We start from the raw sequence: 20,000 nt of genomic DNA, 5'->3' as shown, positions 1-20,000 counted from the left end.
AAAAAGCAGAGACCAAACACAATTTTTTCTAACTTTCCTCAGTAAAAACAAATATTGGCAGGAAGCCCCGCCCCTTTTTGGGTAAAACCTGATGTCAGGTTTCGACAGCCGCTGAAAGTAACTCAAAACTTGTAATCAAACTTGGTTACACACACAGATGCATTATGTACTCTCCACACGCTCATCTGACCCGCCCCCTTTCTCCAGTCTCAGCCAATCACAGGCCGACACGATCTAACGGCGCATTCAGTTAACACAAAAAAAATCAAAAACGACAAAACATCATCAATAAAGCTTAACGTTGCCAAAAAAAACACAACTGCAGAGAGTTTACACTATTTTTTTCTAATTTTCCTCAGTAAAAACAAGTATTGGCAGGAAGCCCCGCCCCTTTTTGGGTAAAACCTGATGTCAGCTGTCGACAGCCGATGAAAGTAACTAAAAACTTGTAATCAAATTTAGTTACACACACAGATGCACATGTTTTCTCCACACGCTCCTCTGACCCGCCCCCTTTCTCCACTCTCAGCCAATCACAGGGCAATACGATCTCACGGTGCCTTAAGGTGACACAAAAAAAATCAGAAACAACAAAGCAGCATCGTTAAACCTTAAAAAAAAAAAAAAAAAAAGCAGAGACCTTACACAATTTTTTCTAATTTTCCTCAGTAAAAACAAATATTGGCAGGAAGCCCCGCCCCTTTTTGGGTAAAACCTGATGTCACTGTTATATTGAGACATTGGGGGCCGTTGTCGACAGCTGCTGAAAGTAACTCGAAACTTGTGATCCAACTCAATTTTAAAAGCAAGTAATCAGTAAAGCAACTACTTTTAATGGATTAACTCGTCATCAGTAATCAGATTACTTTTTCAAGGCAATACTGTCCATCGATGGCTGAAAACAGCGAGTCATGGTTCATCCAGATCCACTGCACAAGATTAAAAACACATTATTTTCAAGCAGTTCCACTTCGGGAGTCGTTTTTCTAAAAGCTGCATTCTCAGAGTCTCCGAGCAACGACGTTTGGTAAACAGACACGCTAAACACAACAAGAGCTCTCGCCTGAGGACCTCGCCTTGTGAACGGGGCCTGAACTGAATAAATCAGCCGATTGTAAAAAGCACGTAAACAAACGACGATCAGATCGTTCCCAGCAGCTCATCCAACTTTTTTTTTTTGAGAGAGAGAGAGTTCACAAGCCAAACACAAGCTGGAGACTCTGTAAACAAGCCGGTTGAAATAATCGTCTGAAGCTCAAGATCCGCTGCCGTCGTTCAATTTACAGGAGACGACTTTCAACTTTTAGAAATAAAGCAGCAAAGCGGTCGTCCTCCCGGGGAAACACTCGTCTGTTTCTCAGGTTTTTGATTTTCCTCCCGTCCGGGTGAAAAGCGCTCGTCGCACAGATAATAAATAAATAAATAAAATAATTAATTAATTAATTAATTAATAAACCTGTTTGCGTTTCACAGCTTCTTCACAAACTAACAACTACCGATGTGTTTGGACACATCTGCACTCACCATGTGTGTATATATATATATATATATACACATGCACACACACACACACACACACACACATACACACAGGCAATTTATATATACGTATGTTTATTCCGGAATATATTTGGTGTTTGGTTCCTTCAATAAATAAATAAAAGTAAACAAAACTATGGTAATTCCGTTTCCGTTAAGTTTCCGAAATAATTATTATTAGTGTTATATATACACACACACACACACACACACACACACACACACACACACACACACACACACACACACACACACACACTTTATATATAAGTATGTTTCTTCCGGAATATATTTGGTGTTTGGTTCCTTCAATACATGGTGACGTTTTATCTTCTCTTATTTTGATTCCGTTTGATTTGACTCTCGTAGATATAGTACAGGTTTGTACTCTTGTTCTTTCATTCTTTTCTCTTTGATTTTTACTGTCCGTTTTCACTGTGAAGCCGTTTGCTCACCCTGTGTGTCGTAAACAAATGTAGATCGATTGATTCGATATCAACATATAAGCCGTCACACATCAAAATGTAATATTTAGTTGTCCACAATACATTCTAATTCACCATTTATGGTCTATATTTGTCAAAATTTTTTGAGGGGGGGGGGGGGCTCAATTAGTGAGGTTTGGACTTTCTTTGTTTGCGGCATCTTTGGAAAAAAAAGTGCTGCTCTATTAAGGGTTTTACGGTATTTGGGTCAACGTGTTCCTCTCGTTTCATCAATGTAAATAAAAGCATCACGTCTTCACAGGTTAAGGGTTAAATGTTAAATGGTAACGATACTCAGAGTAACGAAACCCTTCTTCTTCTTCTTTTCAGTTTTCAACATAAAAGCATCCTTCAGCTCCTCAACGTTTTCAGATTAAAACACTGAAATTGGAGGACAGAACTCCAATCAAGGTTTCTTTTTCTTTTCTTTTCTTTTTTTTTTTTTTTAACCTCGAAACATCAAATCCGGATCAATTTGTCCACATTTTCATGCTCCTCATTAGATTTTGAATCTATAAACCAATAAAGTCATTTTTAATGACTTTATTGGTTGATTCACGCCGAATTATTTGAATTTCAACACAAGAAAGAGACTTGATTTCTACATGTGGAACAGCAGGGCTTGTATAACACTGTGTTTACCACGAGGGGGGGTTTGTGTGTGGGGGGGGGTCAGACCGCCAACACTCAGGAGGATAAAGAAATGTTAAGATTTCCTCTGGTCTGTGAACTCATCATGCGCTGCTTCGTTACATTTCCTGCTTTCATGTTTGTTTTCTGGGAGTGAATCTCTTAAATTAATCACCAAAAACCACAACAATCAAGATGACGGAGTAAACAGCTGCAGATGAACACAGAATTAGAATATTAATAATAATAATACTGCAATAAGGACAAACACTTTGGGGTTTAATTTTCTCATGTCTGAATTTCTCATTATCGCCAGTTTGTTCACTTTATTTTTACTCGTTTTTCTGACTTTCTGCTCTCTGAGCTCCTCTGGACACCAGTTACACCCGTTTCCTCTAGAAGTGACACCACACGTTTGGACGCAGAGAATCAACGTTATTCAATCATTCATAAATGCAATATAATAGAAATATGTTAATATCCGACGGTACATTTGCAACGCAGCACGCAGTTCTAATTGCTTACTTTCTCTTATAATAACAAGTAAAATATGATTTTTTTCCTCCTGCCAAAATTAAATATTACATATGAAGGACCACACGACATCTGGTGTAGAAATTAATTCAACTTGAAAATATGAGCAACATCAAACAAACAAATAAAACCGATTTCTCTCGGTTGTTTTTCTTGCAGATGATCAACATGAGATGAGAACTGACCTCAGAAAGTTTCCGGAGAAACGAAGAGAAGAAGTGATGAACAGAGTAAAAACCTGATAGAGGGAAGAAAGAAGAACGAGCGACTGGAGGAAAAAAAAAAAAAAACGATTTCCAATGATTATTGATTATTTCCACCAGTGATCAGATCCAACAGACCTGCTGTTCACGCGACGCACGGGTTTGTTTGTTTGTTTTTTTAAATTGTGGAATTAATCAAAACGACAACAAGGGGTGATGAGAGCTGTGTGTGTGTGGGGGGGGGGGGGGGGGGGGGGGGGGGGGGGGGGCACTCACCTCTTCACCGCTCCTCAGTCATTCCCAGGTACGTTTAAATTCCCACTGACAGTCTGTCCGGAGAGGAAGAGGAAGAGGAGGAAGAGGAAGAGGAAGAGGAAGAGGAAGAGGAAGAGCAGGAGGTGAGACGCTCCAGGTTCCCCGAAAAGACGCGTGAGAGAGAGAGAGAGAGAGAGAGAGAGAGAGAGGGAGAGAGAGTGAGAGACAGAGAGAGTGAGAGAGAGAGAGAGAGAGAATCCGCTGCAGTCAAAGCACAGCAGCTTCCTGCGTACGCACTTCACAATAAAAGCTCAGCTGACTATCTAGTCAAATCGCAAGAGGTTCTTTTCAATCAGTGTTTTTCAACCTTTTTTTGAGCCAAGACACACTTTTTTCTTTTGGAAAACTTTAAAATGAGAAGAAATACTTGTCTCGTCCCGGTCCGTCACGTTCTAGCGCGGCAGGAGGGACGTTTCCATGACGATTCTTATTCACGGATCTCGTTTTATTTTCTCCTTCTCGCGCCTTTTCGAGCTAAATTGAGTTAATTTGTCTTCCTGTTTCTCCTGAAGTTGCTTCTGTTGCGCGACAGACGAGGTTTTTTCGTTCACGACGTGGTTTTTCTTGTTGGGAATCGTCTCGGGGACAAACTTTCGAGTAACAACGCGACGTTTTCGTGTTTCGTTTTGTCAAAAGCTGCAACGGAACCTCACGCAGGAGAACGACACCCTCTGAACACCGTCGTCGTTCATCTACTCACACGTGGAGACGAACTTCTTAGTGTTTTTCAACCTTTTTTGAGCCGAGACACACTTTTTTCTTTGTAAAACATCTGGAGTCACACCTCCACCTGAAAATGTTAAAATGTTAAACTCTGTAGCCTCTATTAACAATATAAAGTATTTCTCATCAAAGTTTTATCAACAGGAATCCAGTAAATCCAGAAAGCAAGGACTTTTTTTAATAGTGCCTCCCTCAGTGTGAAACCTGGACCTGATGGATGAAGAGCTGAGATCCTGGTTTTCAAAAACTTCTCCATCACTGTCACTGACACAGTACTTTGATACAAGATGGTAGCAGGAGGTGGAGATGAACCACACTGACGTCTGTCACTTTACATTTCACCGGCAAAGTTCTGTGCTGCCCTCTAGTGGTGAAGAGTATTTATACATGATTACTCTGCAACACACTGTGAGAGTAAAGGTTTTAGAAAAAAAATGTGAAATGTGATAATTTCCCACGGCTCAGCTGACGAGATCTGGAGGAAACACCAGTGTGGTTGAAAAACACTGATTTAAATTACATTAATGTGACGAATATTATGTGACGATGTAGCTTTATTTATTTATTTACTTACTTATTTGCCCCGTGGCTTCAATTCAATGCAACTTTATTTAAATAACATCAAATACGACACGGCGTTTCTCTGTGATTTTAACACAAGTGAGTGTTTTTCTTGAAAAAGTTCTACCTTGAGAAAACGTTTTCAAAACTTCGTTTTCAGTGGCTCCGAGCCGCGTCGTCGTGGAAACAGACGCTCAAGACGCACTAAGTTTTGTGACATAACCACGTTGTCGCTATAAAAAAAAATCCAAAATGAATAAAACACACTTTTATGAGCCTGAAGCTCATTTCTTATTTTCTAATTCTTGAACTTTGCAGGAGCTTTCTTTCATTTCTTCTTTTTCATTCCAGAGTGACCTCCTCGGCCCCCCCAATTGTATTTTCTCCCATTTATTAATTTGTTATTCAATGTGGTTCTCATCCTGATCAGTCCCCCGTCAAGGCACCACCCTCGGGCGCATCGTGTTTAATGAGCACAACAAATATACAAAAGTCTGGAGAGCTAATTAGAACAATTATGTATAATCATTTCAGCATCGGCGTACGAGAGACGGAGCAGCCACTAGAATCACATTACGTGTATACAATGCCGCCGCCGCTCAGCGCCACAATTAGAAAAAACATCTGAATAACAAATTGATTTTCTCCAAAATCAACAGAAACTGACGTGGCGTTTGGAATATATGGAATCGATTTGTGGGTCTGTTTTTACTGCGTTTAGTTTGTGATCATTGTGTCAAACTTCAGACGTGAACAGAGGCGTTGATTTTAAAATAAATAGTGTTGAAGGACAAGTAGATCATGAAAGACAACATTAGAAATAGAAAACACACGATTTATTATGCAAAACGTGGATTAAGTGATTTAAAATATGTATTTTTTTTCAGGTGATTAAACACTGTTGGTTGATTGGTTGGTTGGTTGATCAGCTGGTTGGTTGGTTGGTTGTTTGGTGGGTTGGTTGGTTGGTTGGTTGGTAGGTTAATTGGTTGGTTGGTTGGTTGGTTGGTTGGTTGATCAGCCGGTTGGTTGGTTGGTTGGTTGATCAGCTGGTTGGTTGGTTGGTTGGTAGGTTAATTGGTTGGTGGGTTGGTTGGTTGATCAGCTGGTTGGTTGGTTGGTTGGTTGGTTGATCAGCCGGTTGGTTGGTTGGTTGATCAGCTGGTTGGTTGGTTGGTTGGTAGGTTAATTGGTTGGTGGGTTGGTTGGTTGGTTGATCAGCCGGTTGGTTGGTTGATCAGTTGGTTGGTTGATCAGCCGGTTGGTTGGTTGATCAGTTGGTTGGTTGGTTGGTAGGTTAATTGGTTGGTTGGTTGGTTGATCAGCTGGTTGTTTGGTGGGTTGGTTGGTAGTTAATTGGTTGGTTGGTTGGTTGATCAGCCGGTTGGTTGGTTGATCAGCCGGTTGGTTGGTTGGTTGTTTGGTGGGTTGGTTGGTTGGTAGGTTAATTGGTTGGTTGGTTGGTTGATCAGCTGGTTGTTTGGTGGTTGGTTGGTTGGTTGGTTGGTAGGTTAATTGGTTGGTTGGTTGGTTGATCAGCCGGTTGGTTGGTTGGTTGTTTGGTGTCACTTTACATTTCACCGGCAAAGTTCTGTGCTGCCCTCTAGTGGCGAAGAGTATTGTTAGCGATCACGGAGTTGGTCGCTGCAGTGCATGATGGGAGTTCAGGTTACGTGTTGCCGGAGGTTGTCGAGGGTTGTTGTGTGTGTTGGTTTGTGTTTGTGTTGTGTTTTTGTTCCTCGGTTCAGAGAGTTCATTATTCCGTCTAGTTTGGTTTGTTGGATGTTGGTGATGAACCAGGAGTGAGAAATGTGTTGTGTGGAGTCTCGTCCTGTTGTGAAGTTCCAGTCCCATGTGTTCATGTCAAAATAAAAGCCTCTGGTGATCAGCTTTCAGAATAGAATCTCGACTCGCTAACCCGCGGCGCTCGCCACAGTATTTATACGTGATTACTCTGCACACGGCTCTCACGGCTAACGGCGGCTGTGAGAGCAAAAGTTTTTTTTAGAAAAAATGTGAAAATGGATTAATTTCCCACGACTCACCTGACGAGATCTTGTGGAAACACCAGTGTGCCGCGGATCAGTGGTTGAAAAACACTGCTGTAACACACATATAGAATAGAACACACTCTGTAACACCCATAAAGAACACACACTAACACACACAGTGTAACACACACTCTGTACTTCATTCAGTTTGTGTCTCCGGGGCAATATTTTTGAAAACGGAGCCATAAACAGATGAAGTTCACGCTTCCTGCTGGACGTGTGAGACGGCGGACGGAACAAATCACTCAGGCACTGATGTGTGTCGGCCCACACACATTAGTGGGACGACGTGGTGAATTGGGGGGCTTTTATTGTGAAACCCCCTCGGGACTTAACAACCGTTAAGACGCCTTCAGGACTTTTTTTTTTAAAAATGGCATGAACTTTGATTTGCGCTCCGTGGGCCAGTCGTATCTGGAGGTTTACGAAGCGCAGACCTTCGCCAACGCCACATTTAACGCTAGCTAGTCTGGGAGCATCTGGGAGCGTCTCCATGGCAACAGACGCTGATCTTCCTCGATCATCTCTCATCCGCTTTGTATGGGATATTTTTTCCGCCGTTATTCGGGATTTGCTTAGAAACGCTTCGCTGTAAAAATCCCAAAATCTCATCGGTTGTTCCTTGGATGACGACAAATCATCCCTGAAAATTACATGTAATTCGGGCGAGTAGTTTTTTTTGCGAAAAGTTGGTAAAACACAGATCAATCTAGAGCTAGACTCGGTAGAGCGCAGAGCTTTGACAGCGCCACGTTTGGCATCGCGAGCATGATAGCCGTTAGCGCGTACCGACGCTAACTAGCCTGTCAGGGAGCTACATCCCCGTGTGAAACACTGGGCGGGGAGCGTCTCCATGGCAACGGACACAGATCTCCTTTGATCTCTCATACGCTTTATATGGGAGATTCTTTTTCCCCACTTATTTGGGATTTGTTCGGAAACGGTTCGCTGTAAAAATCCCAAAGTCGAACCGATTGGTCCTCGGATGATGACAAATCAGTCCTGAAGTTTCCACGCATTTTCTGCCAAAGATTTGAAAAGTACACTCAAACAAACCAATAAATAAAGACAGGTGGATGGAAACATGACCTTCCCACCTCAGTGTTCTTTGGCGAAGGTAAAGAAATAAGGGCGTTCCTCCGGCAATCGTCGGTATTTTTATCAGTCTGGTGTTTGAAACACGCCTCGGCAGCCGCCGACGGTTCGCGAAGAGTCTGTCTGGTTTTCACAATACCCAGGAAAATATATGCGGGTCGACACCCCAAGGCCGCGGCCTGATGGGAATTGCTCTCCGCGAGCGTTGCACAACCACCGATATATCGCCGGCGTGTGCCCTCAATCTGTCAACTCTGTCACCGCCGACGCTCAGAGGAGCCGCCGCCTCCGTCACGAATGATTATTCTGGAAAAGATCACAGTTCAACTCCTGTTTGTGTGTTTACACACACACACACACACACACTCCTGTATTGAATTGAACATCTTATTTCAGGTCGTACGAAGCGAGACGTCACCGCGGCGTAGAGGAGAACAGATCGGATTGTGAAGCGTCGGGGTATGGAGGGCGATGGAGCTGCCTTGCTCAGAGGGTTTTTACAAGTATGGTCACGGTAGGGACACTCGGCGGTGATACGCCACTCGCCGAACCCTTATTGATCACAATCCTGCTTCTTCAGTAAACTCTGAAGATATATCTCTGTCGCTAAACTGTTTATATATACATATATATATATATATATATATATATATATATATATATATATATATATATATATATATATATATATATATATATATATATATATATATATATATATATATATATATGTATATATATATATATATACATACATATATGTATATATATATATATATACATATATATATATATATATACATACATATATATATATATGTATATTTTTTAAAAGCTGAACATCTTTTATATTTTTTATTTTTTAAAGCTAAATCTCCTGCTCCTCCTCCCTCTCCTCCTCCTCATCCCCCTCCTCCTGCTCCTCCTCCCCCTCCCTTCTTCCTCCTTCTCCCTCTCCTCCTCCTCCTCCTCCCTTCTTCCTCCTCCTCCTCCCTCTCCTCCTCCTCCCCCTCCCTTTCTCCTCCTCTCCTCCCTCTCCTCCCCCTCCTCCTCCTCCTCCTCCTCCTCCTCCTCCTCCTCCTCCTGGTGTGAATCAAAGTGTGATGCGGTGGCGTCTCGCTGTGCGACAGACTGGAACAGTGGAATGTTCACTGGCCTTCACACCTCCAGGGCACCACTTCTCTTTAAAAAGTCACTTTGCAGTGACTCAGTATCATCATCATCATCATCATCATCATCATAGCTCTACACCAGTTTATCGCCGCTATTCTTCCCTTTCGTCCCACATTCCCTCTCCCTGCTTTATAAACTGTCTGAAGCGTTTGGGCGTCCAAAGACGACCCTTAAATCCCCCTTAACTTTTCCCTTAACCGTCGAATCAGAAGCCAACTTCAGCGTCGTCTGGAGCCGCGCAGGTTTATACGTCTTTTAATTGACAAGCAAATTACACGTCGACAGTAAAAGAATTATTATTGGAAAGAGATTTTTTTTTTTTTTTTTAAACGTTTTCAGATCTTTATTCAGTTTGACGTCGTCTCGGAATATTTTCACTCTTTAGGAGAGAAAACTGGGAAATTGTGTAAATTAAGACGAGGCACATGGAAAGAATCTATATGAGTCATATATTGTCATAAATGCACGTATATGAAACCTATAAGCAGTTTATATGTACATATATGACAATATATATGCTGCATATATCCACATATATGCGTATATATGCCACATATAGGCAAAATTGAGGTGCATATATGTGAATATACAGGCCATATAGGTCTCCTGTACTGCTATATATACATATATATATGCATACATATACACACACACACACACACACACACACACACACACACACACACACACACACACACACACACACACACACACACACACACACACACACACACACACACACACACACACACATATATATATAAATATATATCCCATATCTCACTTTGGCAGCTGTCATACATTATCAAGGCAATAACTAAGAACTAACTAAAAAATAATTATGCAAGAACATATTGATACATATATGCACAAATATATACATGCATATATGTACCTATATAGGTGCCTGTATGCACGTATATGTGTACACATATATGTACCTATAATATAGGAAAACGGCCAATTTTATATATGTCACATATATTAAAAACCTATATTAAAACCTATATTAAAACCTATATGTTTATTATAGGTTGTGAGGTCACGATGGACGAGGTGTGGATTAAAAAAAAAAAAAAACAACACTTTACAGAGAATTGTGAAATAAAAGCCTGTGACACCATTCAGGCTGTTTTCCTCCGCGGACGTCTCTTTGATTTATTTAGTTTTTAATCCATAAGGAGGTTTCCTTTTCAAAGTATACGGCCAGTTGCCGTGGCAACACACTAACACAAATCATCACAGGTAAATGGCTTTGGCGTTATTTTCCAACACAATGAGCGTCGAAGTTTTGGTTCAATAGAAAACTTTTTTTTTTTTTAAAAGAAGGTAATTGGATTCATACGAAGAGAAGTTTGCAGTTTTTTTTTTTTTCCCCTGAAGAAGGTTTTTTTTTTAATTTATTTATTTTGTTAAATCAATTCCAACACTAACGCAGATCAATTCCAATTCCGTTTCCATAGCGCCAAGCACAATACGGTCATTACGAGACACCCTGACGGAGAAGAGAAGAGAAGAGAAAAACAACAATTCCACGTGAAGTAAACAAGAGAAAAGAAAGAATCCTGCAGAATCACGTTGATCGGAAGGTCCGTTTAGTTTACCGTCATATCTGATGGTCCTTGAACGCACCACCGGCCACGTGACCTCGTTCAGTCAGTTTTTTGGGGGGACGTTTATTCACAAATGTCCCACAATCTAATCAATTCGTCCGTATATATAGTGTACGATATATATATATATATATATATATATATATATATATATATATATATATATATCGTACAAATCATCGCTGAAGATTTCATGCAATTCGAGTTAATAGTTGTTGTGAAACGTTGGTAAAGAAATAAAAAAAAAAAACCAAAAAACACACATATATATATATATATAAAATACAAAAACTATTAAAATAAATAAATAAGAAAATGTATAAATATAAAATATAAAAAAACATATTAAATAAACAAATAAATAAATAAAATGCAGACATCCTTCTCAGCCAACTTTCGTTGAGGAAGGTTAAGGAAAAAGTTAATATTTACATTATATATATATATATATATGTGTGTGTGTGTGTGTGTGTGTGTGTGTGACTTCTTCTGCAGCCACATTAAAAACATCACTATTTTCTGTCGTTGGGTTTTAGGAGTTTGTTTACAAGAAAACGGTGCTGTTTAAAAAAAACAACAAAAAAACATTCATCCATTTATACCAATTAATAAATAAATAAATAAATAAAACGCTTAACATGAGTCATTCATTTAGGAGAAGAAGAGAAATTGCAAAGAAAAGCCGACAAAGTTTCTGTTCACGTAAATCAAAACGACTGTAAATGTCGACGACATGAAAGTGTTTTAATTGATTTTCTTTTAAAACGGAACAAACCGGTTCCAACCTGGGAGATCATGATGAGGAGAAGGAGGAGAAGAGGAGAAGGAGAGGAAGAAGGAGGAGGAGAAGAAGAAGGAGGAGAAGGAGAAGAGGAAGAGGAAGAAGAAGAAGAGGAAGAAGGTGAAGAAGAGGAAGAAGGAAGAGAAGGAGAAGAGGAAGACAAAGAAAAAGGAGAAGAAGAAGAAGAGGAAGGAAAAGGAGAAGAGGAAGAAGAAGAAGAAGGAGGAGGAGAGGAAGAGGAAGAAGGAGGAGAAGAAGAAGAAGAGGAAGGGTAAGGAGAAGAGGAAGAAGAAGAAGAAGGAGGAGGAGAGGAAGAGGAAGAAGGAGGAGAAGAAGAAGAAGAGGAAGGGTAAGAAGGAGGAGAAGAAGAAGAAGGAGAAGAGGAAGAAGGAGGAGGAGAAGAAGAAGAGGAAGGGTAAGAAGGAGGAGAAGAAGAAGAAGAAGGAGAAGAGGAAGAGGAAGAAGAAGGAGGAGAGGAAGAGGAAGGAGAAGAAGGAGAAGAGGAAGAGGAAGAAGGAGAAGAAGAAGGAGAAGAGGAAGAAGAAGAAGAAGGAGGAGAGGAAGAGGAAGAAGAAGGAGGAGAGGAAGAGGAAGGAGAAGAAGAAGGAGAAGAGGAAGGAAAAGGAGAAGAGGAAGAAGAAGAAGAAGGAGGAGAGGAAGAGGAAGGAGAAGAAGAAGAAGAGGAAGGGTAAGAAGGAGAAGAAGAAGAAGAAGAAGGAGAAGAGGAAGAAGAAGAAGGAGGAGAGGAAGAGGAAGGAGAAGAAGGAGAAGAGGAAGAGGAAGAAGGAGAAGAAGAAGAAGGAAAAGGAGAAGAGGAAGAAGAGGAAGAAGGAGGAGAAGAAGAAGAAGGAGAAGAAGAAGAAGAAGAAGGAGGAGAGGAAGAGGAAGAGGAAGAAGGAGGAGAAGAAGAAGAAGGAGAAGAAGAAGGAGAAGAGGAAGAAGAGGAAGAAGAAGGAGGAGAGGAAGAGGAAGGAGAAGAAGAAGGAGAAGAGGAAAGAAAAGGGGAAGAGGAAGAAGAGGAAGAGGAAGAGGAAGAAAGTTGCTGCGCCTCGTCGGTATCAGACTGATTTGCAGGAGATCGTTTTTAAAAGAGTCTTTGTTTCTTCACGGCGGATCGTTTCTTGTTTGCAGAGCGGCGACGGGGAAACGTTCATATATTTTCATATATTTTCATGTATTTTCATGTATTTTCATGTATTTTCATGTATTTTCATATCGCGGCACAGCAAGACTACGTATACAGAAATAGATAAACATGCGTGTGGAGAACACGGGGGAGGGGTGGGAGAGAAAACACTCAGTACTTTTAAGATTCTCAATATCTGCAGTGCAACATTCCTATTTAAAGACTTTATTGTTCAGCTGCTTGCTGTTGAAGACTCAAGGAACCGAGTCTCTTCCTGTTTCAGCTTCCTAGTTTTCACCGACTTCAGCAAAAAAAACCAAACAAACCCCAGAACGATCTGGTTTTCACTTCAGTGGCCGTCGTGGTTTTTTTCCAAGATTCCTCGAGTTTTAAGGTTTCGACAGAAGATTTAAAAAGATTTGTGCTCCACAATAAAAGAAATAGTTTTTTAAATTCCAGAAAGCTGGAAGTGACTGGCGTCTTCATATAAAATGACTTATTGTGCCTCCAGGTGTGGGGGGGGGGGGGGGGGGGATCATTTTCTCATCGTGTTTTATTGGCGAATGAAGAAAATAAAAGCGCCGATAATCTATTTTTGATGGATATGAAATGTGACGACAGCGAGGAGACGAGCTAACGAGACGTTTTTTACCGAATAGCCGCTAGAAAACGACATTTAATGGCCGATAATCTCCTTTTTCCGATTTGGTGTAATTATCTTTTATTTTGAAAATACAGGTTGCGGTACGGTAGAAAATGCTAAAAGAAGCAGTTCGTCTCCACGTGTCAGTCGATGAACGACGACGGTGTTCAGAGGGTGTCGTTCTCCTGCGTGAGGTTCCGTTGCAGCTTTTGACAAAACGAAACACGAAAACGTCGCGTTGTTACTCGAAAGTTTGTCCCCGAGACGATTCCCAACAAGAAAAACCACGTCGTGAACGAAAAAACCTCGTCTGTCGCGCAACAGAAGCAACTTCGGGAGAAACAGGAAGACAAATTAACTCAATTTAGCTCGAAAAGGAGCGAGAAGGAGAAAATAAAACGAGATCCGTGGATAAGAATCGTCATGGAAACGTCCCTCCTGCCGCGGACGAGACAAACATTTCTTCTAATTGGCCTGAAATATGTGTTTGATATTGATCCGTTATTGACTGAAGGAAAAAAAAAAAAAAAACTTCTCTGGCTCGATGTTTCCTGAGCCGCGTTATTTATTATGAATAAATAACGAGCGTTTTGCTGACTCAGCGTGGCGCCGGAGGACGTGAAGGTCAGCAGCGACCCGGACCGGCCAGCAGGGGGAGTTCAGAGGCTATAGTTTATTTATTTTTTTTAAAAGCTAAACATCTTATATATATATATACAGTATGTATATATATATATATATATATATATATATATATATATATATATATATTTTTTTTTTTTTTTTTAAAGCTAAATATCTTTTATATCTTTTATTTATTTTTTTAAAGCTAAACATCTTTTATATATTTTATTTATTTTTTTAAAGCTAAACATCTTTTATATATTTTATTTATTTTCTTAAAGCTAAATATCTTTTATATATTTTATTTCTTTTTTTTAAAGCAAAACATCTTTTATATATTTTATTTCTTTTTTTAAAGCAAAACATATTTTATATATTTTAAAGCTAAACATCTTTTATGCATTTTATTTATTTTCTTAAAGCTTAACATCTTTTATATATATTTTTTTAAAGCTAAACATCTTTTATATATTTTTTTTTAAAGCTAAACATCTTTTATATATATTTTTTTAAAGCTAAACATCTTTTATATATTTTTTTTTAAAGCTAAACATCTTTTATACATTTTTTTTATTTTTTTAAAGCTTAACATCTTTTATATATATTTTTTTTAAAGCTAAACATCTTTTATATATTTTATTAATTTTTTTAAAGCTAAACATTTTTTATACATTTTATTTTTTAAAGCTTAGCATCTTTTATATTTTTTATTTAAAGCTAAACATCTTTTATATATTACATTTTTTAAAGCTAAACCGTTTTTATAAATTGTATTTATTTTATAAAGCTGAACAGCTTTGATGTCCACTAACCTTTGAACTTAATTCAATCCAACTTTATTAAAATAGCACCAAACATTTCCAGGAGCTTCAAACAGAGAAAAACCCAGCAGATGTTTCTACTTCCTGTTATTTCTAAGTTCATTTCTCCTGTTGACTGTAACGACCCACAGTGATGAAACTAAATTCCTTCTTGTGGGTTCAAACTGCAGCGTCAGGAGAAGCTTCACTTCCCCGGAGGCGTCACAATAAGAGGAATAAACCCCGGAGGCGTCAAAATAAGAGGAATAAACTCTGGAGGCGTTAAAGAACATTGAACGTTCTGGTTCCGCCACAAGTGGAGGAATTACAGCAGCCGTGGAGATGAAAGGGAGTCGTAGGAGAATCTTTTGTGAAATATGAATGAGGGTTTATGGCTTTTAATGAAAACTCGGATTTGCTATGGAGAAGCGCTTCCGTGGCGACTCGCCAAAATAAAGGGAATTTTTCAACACGAGACAGTCGTTCAGTCAATTTCGCTTCCGAGACTCAAATCAACACTTTGTGTGTTTTTTTTAAAAGGAGAGAAATGACAGAAACCAAACACGTTTCACCATTTCCTGCAGGATTTCTTACAAAATAAAGGTCCAATCCAAAACAGAGGAGCCGAAATAAGACTTATGAAATCCGTCGGATGTTAACAAAGACGTGTGAAGGTGTCAGTTTACACAAATAATAGAAAAGATTGATAAAATGCCAATAAAGTGCGAATAAAAAGCCCATTAAAATAAAACAAAAGCTACTTTATTAGTTACTTAAAATTTCACTCGTTTTATTTCATTTTTTTATTATATTTTTATTAATTTTATTTTCATTAGGTACTTTATTAGTTACTTAAAATTGTATTAGTTTGATTTTATTATTTTTATTTTCATTAGCTACTTTTTTAGTTACTTAAAATTTTATTAGTTTTATTTTATTATTTTATATTAATTTTATTTTCATTAGCTACTTTTTTAGTTACTTAAAATTTTATTAGTTTTATTTTATTATTTTATATTAATTTTATTTTCATTAGGTACTTTATTAGTTACTTAAAATTGTATTAGTTTTATTTTATTATTTTATATTAATTTTATTTTCATTAGCTACTTTTTTAGTTACTTAAAATTTTATTAGTTTTATTTTATTATTTTATATTAATTTTATTTTCATTAGCTACTTTTTTAGTTACTTAAAATTTTATTAGTTTTATTTTATTATTTTATATTAATTTTATTTTCATTAGGTACTTTATTAGTTACTTAAAATTGTATTAGTTTGATTTTATTATTTTTATTTTCATTAGCTACTTTATTAGTTACTTAAAATTGTATTAGTTTGATTTTATTATTTTTATTTTCATTAGCTACTTTTTTAGTTACTTAAAATTTTATTAGTTTGATTTTATTATTTTATATTAATTTTATTTTCATTAGCTACTTCATTAGTTACTTAAAATCTAATGATTTAAAAAAAAAAAAAAAAAAAGCTGTTTATTTTGCATTTCTTTTGATGTTTCTTTCAAAGCGACGCAGTACACCCGCCAGGCCTGTCGGGGGCGCTGTGAGTCGGCGGCACAGAAATGCACCAAACACTGGAAAGAAGACGGGAGTGTGAGAAAAAAAAAACCCAAAAGAGAGAGAGAGAGAGAGAGAGAGACACCGTCTCCCTTTATCAAACTGACCTGGGACCTGGCGCCGGTCGGGAGGCGGGGCGATGACATCATCGTGCGTCTCGTCCGCCCTCGACGTTTTAAAACTCTGGAACTGTTTTGAAACAACAGACTGGAGGTTCGTCAAACTGCAGGTGACGAAGTTCTGCTCTTCACCGGGGGAACAACGAGGCTCAGGTGTGTGAATGTGGAACGTACCATGTGGGGGGGGGGGGGGGGGGTCCACCTGAACAAAACTCTGCTGGTGGGAAAAGGAGAGAAATGACAGCAACCGAACAAGTTTCACCATTTCCTGCAGGATTTCTTACAAAATAAAGGTCCGATCCAAAACAGAGGAGGCGAAATGAGACTTAATAAAGACGTGTGAAGGCGTCAGTTTACTCAAATAATAGAAAAGATTGATAAAATGCCAATAAAGTGCGAAGAAAAATCCCATTAAAATAAAACTAAATAACCAAAAACAAAGAGATAAATCATCATATCTGGAGAATACCAAAATAAGACGTCTTCCAATTCACCGTTTGAAAAGAGGCATTTTGGGGAAATTTATTAGCTACTTAGAATGTTATTTTTATTTAGATTTATTTTATTTCTTATTTTCATTTTTTTTATAAATTTTATTTTCATTAGCTACTTTATTAATTACTTCAAATTTTATTAACTTTATTTTATTTTTTATTTTTATTTTCATTAGCTACTTTATTAATTACTTAACTTTATTAACTTAATTTTATTTTCATTAGCTACTATATTAGTTACTTCAAATTTTATTAACTTTATTTTAATTTTCACTAGCTACTTTGTTAGTTACTTAAAATTTTATTAACTTTATTTTATTTTATTTTCATTAGCTACTATATTAGTTACTTAAAATTTTATTAACTTTATTTTATTATTTATTTTTATTTTCATTAGCTACTTTATTAGTTACTTAAAATTGTATTAACTTTATTTTATTTTATTTTCATTAGCTACTATATTAGTTACTTAAAATTTTATTAACTTTATTTTATTTTTTATTTTTATTTTCATTAGCTACTTTGTTAGTTACTTAAAATTTTATTAACTTTATTTTATTTTATTTTCATTAGCTACTATATTAGTTACTTCAAATTTTATTAACTTTATTTTATTATTTATTTTTATTTTCATTAGCTACTTTGTTAGTTACTTAAAATTTTATTAACTTTATTTTATTTTATTTTCATTAGCTACTATATTAGTTACTTAAAATTTTATTAACTTTTTTAAAATTATTTTTTTAATATATTTTATTTCCGTTAGCTACATGAACGTGTGTCAAGTGACTGACGGCATATTTAAAAATTTCCTGGTATTGTTTATTAATGTTTGAAAATATACCTCAAACACATAGCAAATTAAAAAAAAAAAAATTAAATAAAAATACTTTTTTCCCTTAAACTCACATTAACTGTCATTTCCAATTCCAGTTTCCCCAAAACTCATGAATCTTCTAAAATACACTTAACGAAGCCTGTAATTGTTTACAAGTATTTAAATAAGAGTCTATTCACCGTTTACAAGAAGTACAATTGTCACCACTAGGGGGCGTCTAAATCTAAAAACGTATTGTGGTTTAATGAGTTGCTCCGTATATTTTCATTTTTGCAAATCGAAAACACAGAATCCATTCATGGACGCCAAGAACTTTACGTCTTTCTTTAACCAGAAGCAGAGCGACACAGAACTTTTATTGTTTTTTTGTTTTTTTTTCCGTCTTCCTTGCGATTGGCGGAACCGTCAGCTGCGTTCCCTCGTAACCACGCTCAATAACTTCCACTCAATACTTCCAGGAACAATCCCAGCGTGGGGGAAAAAGAAAAAAAAAAAAGAAAACAAAGAGAGGAGCATCTTTCTCTGTAAATAAATGTGATATTTATTTATTTATACATTTTTTTTTTTTTTTGCAAAGAATCTCATGCAGAAGTTACAGCTTTTTGTAAACAAAATCACCTGGAAATACGTTATAAATGTGCAGAATTCTTCTTTATCTTGGGAGTCAAACTCTGGAATGTACACGACGTGGAAGATTACCGTGTGTGTGTGTGTGTGTGTGTGTGTGTGTGTGTGGAACCGAGCCTGAGAATGATTGAATGTGAAGCAGCTCTTATTTAAGACATCTGTGAGATACGTTCAAAACTAAACTAAACTAGAACCGAGGATCTGGATCAAGCCCTGAACAATCCAGTCGCCCCGGCGGGAAAAGGAATGATTAGTTTCCTCCAGCTGGTTGTTTTTGTTAAACTTTAATATCCGCGGGTCCCGTAAAGCCCCCGTGTGCACGACGGGAAAGAGTTAAAAACAAAAAAAAAAGCAGCTTTGGAGGCGGCGAAACTATATTAAACTGTATTTATGATGCAGATTTAGCCCTTTGAAAACAATTAAAATAACAGTTTATTCTGTAATAATTCACATTTCTCACTGTGAGTCTCTCCTGCTGGAATCTGATGATATTCTAGATTATAGGCGGGATGATAATCCAGTATTGATGTTAACTTATATCACGTTACGTGAAGAAGAAATGGATTTAACCTGGAAATTGAGATTATATTGCTTTCATCTCTTTCATCTCCGTATACAGGTTTCTGTCGCAGGTCTCGAGTCTCATTCCGTTCTGCAGAAGTTCCACTTTCTTAAAGGTTCTCCAGCAGAACGACTCGTCTCCACATCTGGAACGACGCCCCAGAGGTGAAGAAACTCTGTCCTCCCTCTCTCTCTCTCTCTTTTAAAAACTGTGTCGCTCCAAGCAGCCAATCAGAAATCAAACCCTATATGATGTCATCGGGGGGGTTCAGCCAATCACAATCAAGGTAGGCTCCTCCCCCCACAATCAGGCAGCTCTGCTCTGGCACATGGCGCCACGAGAGGAAGTACTTCCTCCTCTTCCCAAACAAAGTGGGCGGAGCCAGTCCAGCCCACACAGACACAGCAGATTCTGAACGCGGCTGCTCGGATCCGATATTCTAATGGAGGGAAAATGAAGAAACGTAAAATGTGAGTCGACCTTCAGCCTGAATCTCGTCTTTCGTTCGTCTCGGCACACGGGGGCTTTGTTCTTTTCTTTTCTTTTTTGGTTTATTTCCTGCGCTTTACTTTCCAGTTCAACTCGCGACTCCGGGAAGAGACGACCGGAACTCTTCTTTTTGCATTTTTATTTTTCTCTCTTTACAATTTATTTTTTAGACCTTTCAACTATAACGTCTGGACAGAAAAATAGAAAAGACCAGTATTTAAAAATATAGATATACAATATCATGCTGCAGATCCCATTACATACACGTATTAGATTTGTGTGTTTGTTGGTTTTTTTTTGTTGTTTTTTTTTTTTTAGACAGGCACAGTAGTGTTACCCTGGATAGGAACGCTAGAAAATATAAAAAAAAGAAAAAAAAGAAAAGACCAAGAATGATG

General features: G+C 37.8%; 1 protein-coding gene across 1 annotated transcript in view; it reads right to left on the bottom strand.

Annotated features, from left to right (window-relative positions):
- opn5 (opsin 5) overlaps positions 1–3,681 on the bottom strand; it is a gene marked incomplete at its 3' end in the record, with an annotated part of 61,310 nt that extends 57,629 nt beyond the window's left edge. The window contains exon 1 of the mRNA XM_080513973.1: positions 3,668–3,681. The remainder of the gene's footprint in view (positions 1–3,667) is intronic.
- Positions 3,682–20,000: the final 16,319 nt, after the last annotated feature.

This window comes from Blennius ocellaris (genome assembly GCF_963422515.1).
Source record: "Blennius ocellaris genome assembly, chromosome: 18".
NCBI lineage: Eukaryota > Metazoa > Chordata > Actinopteri > Blenniiformes > Blenniidae > Blennius > Blennius ocellaris.
Note: the sequence above shows the minus strand (reverse complement) of the source record. Positions and strands in the feature narration are given on the sequence as shown.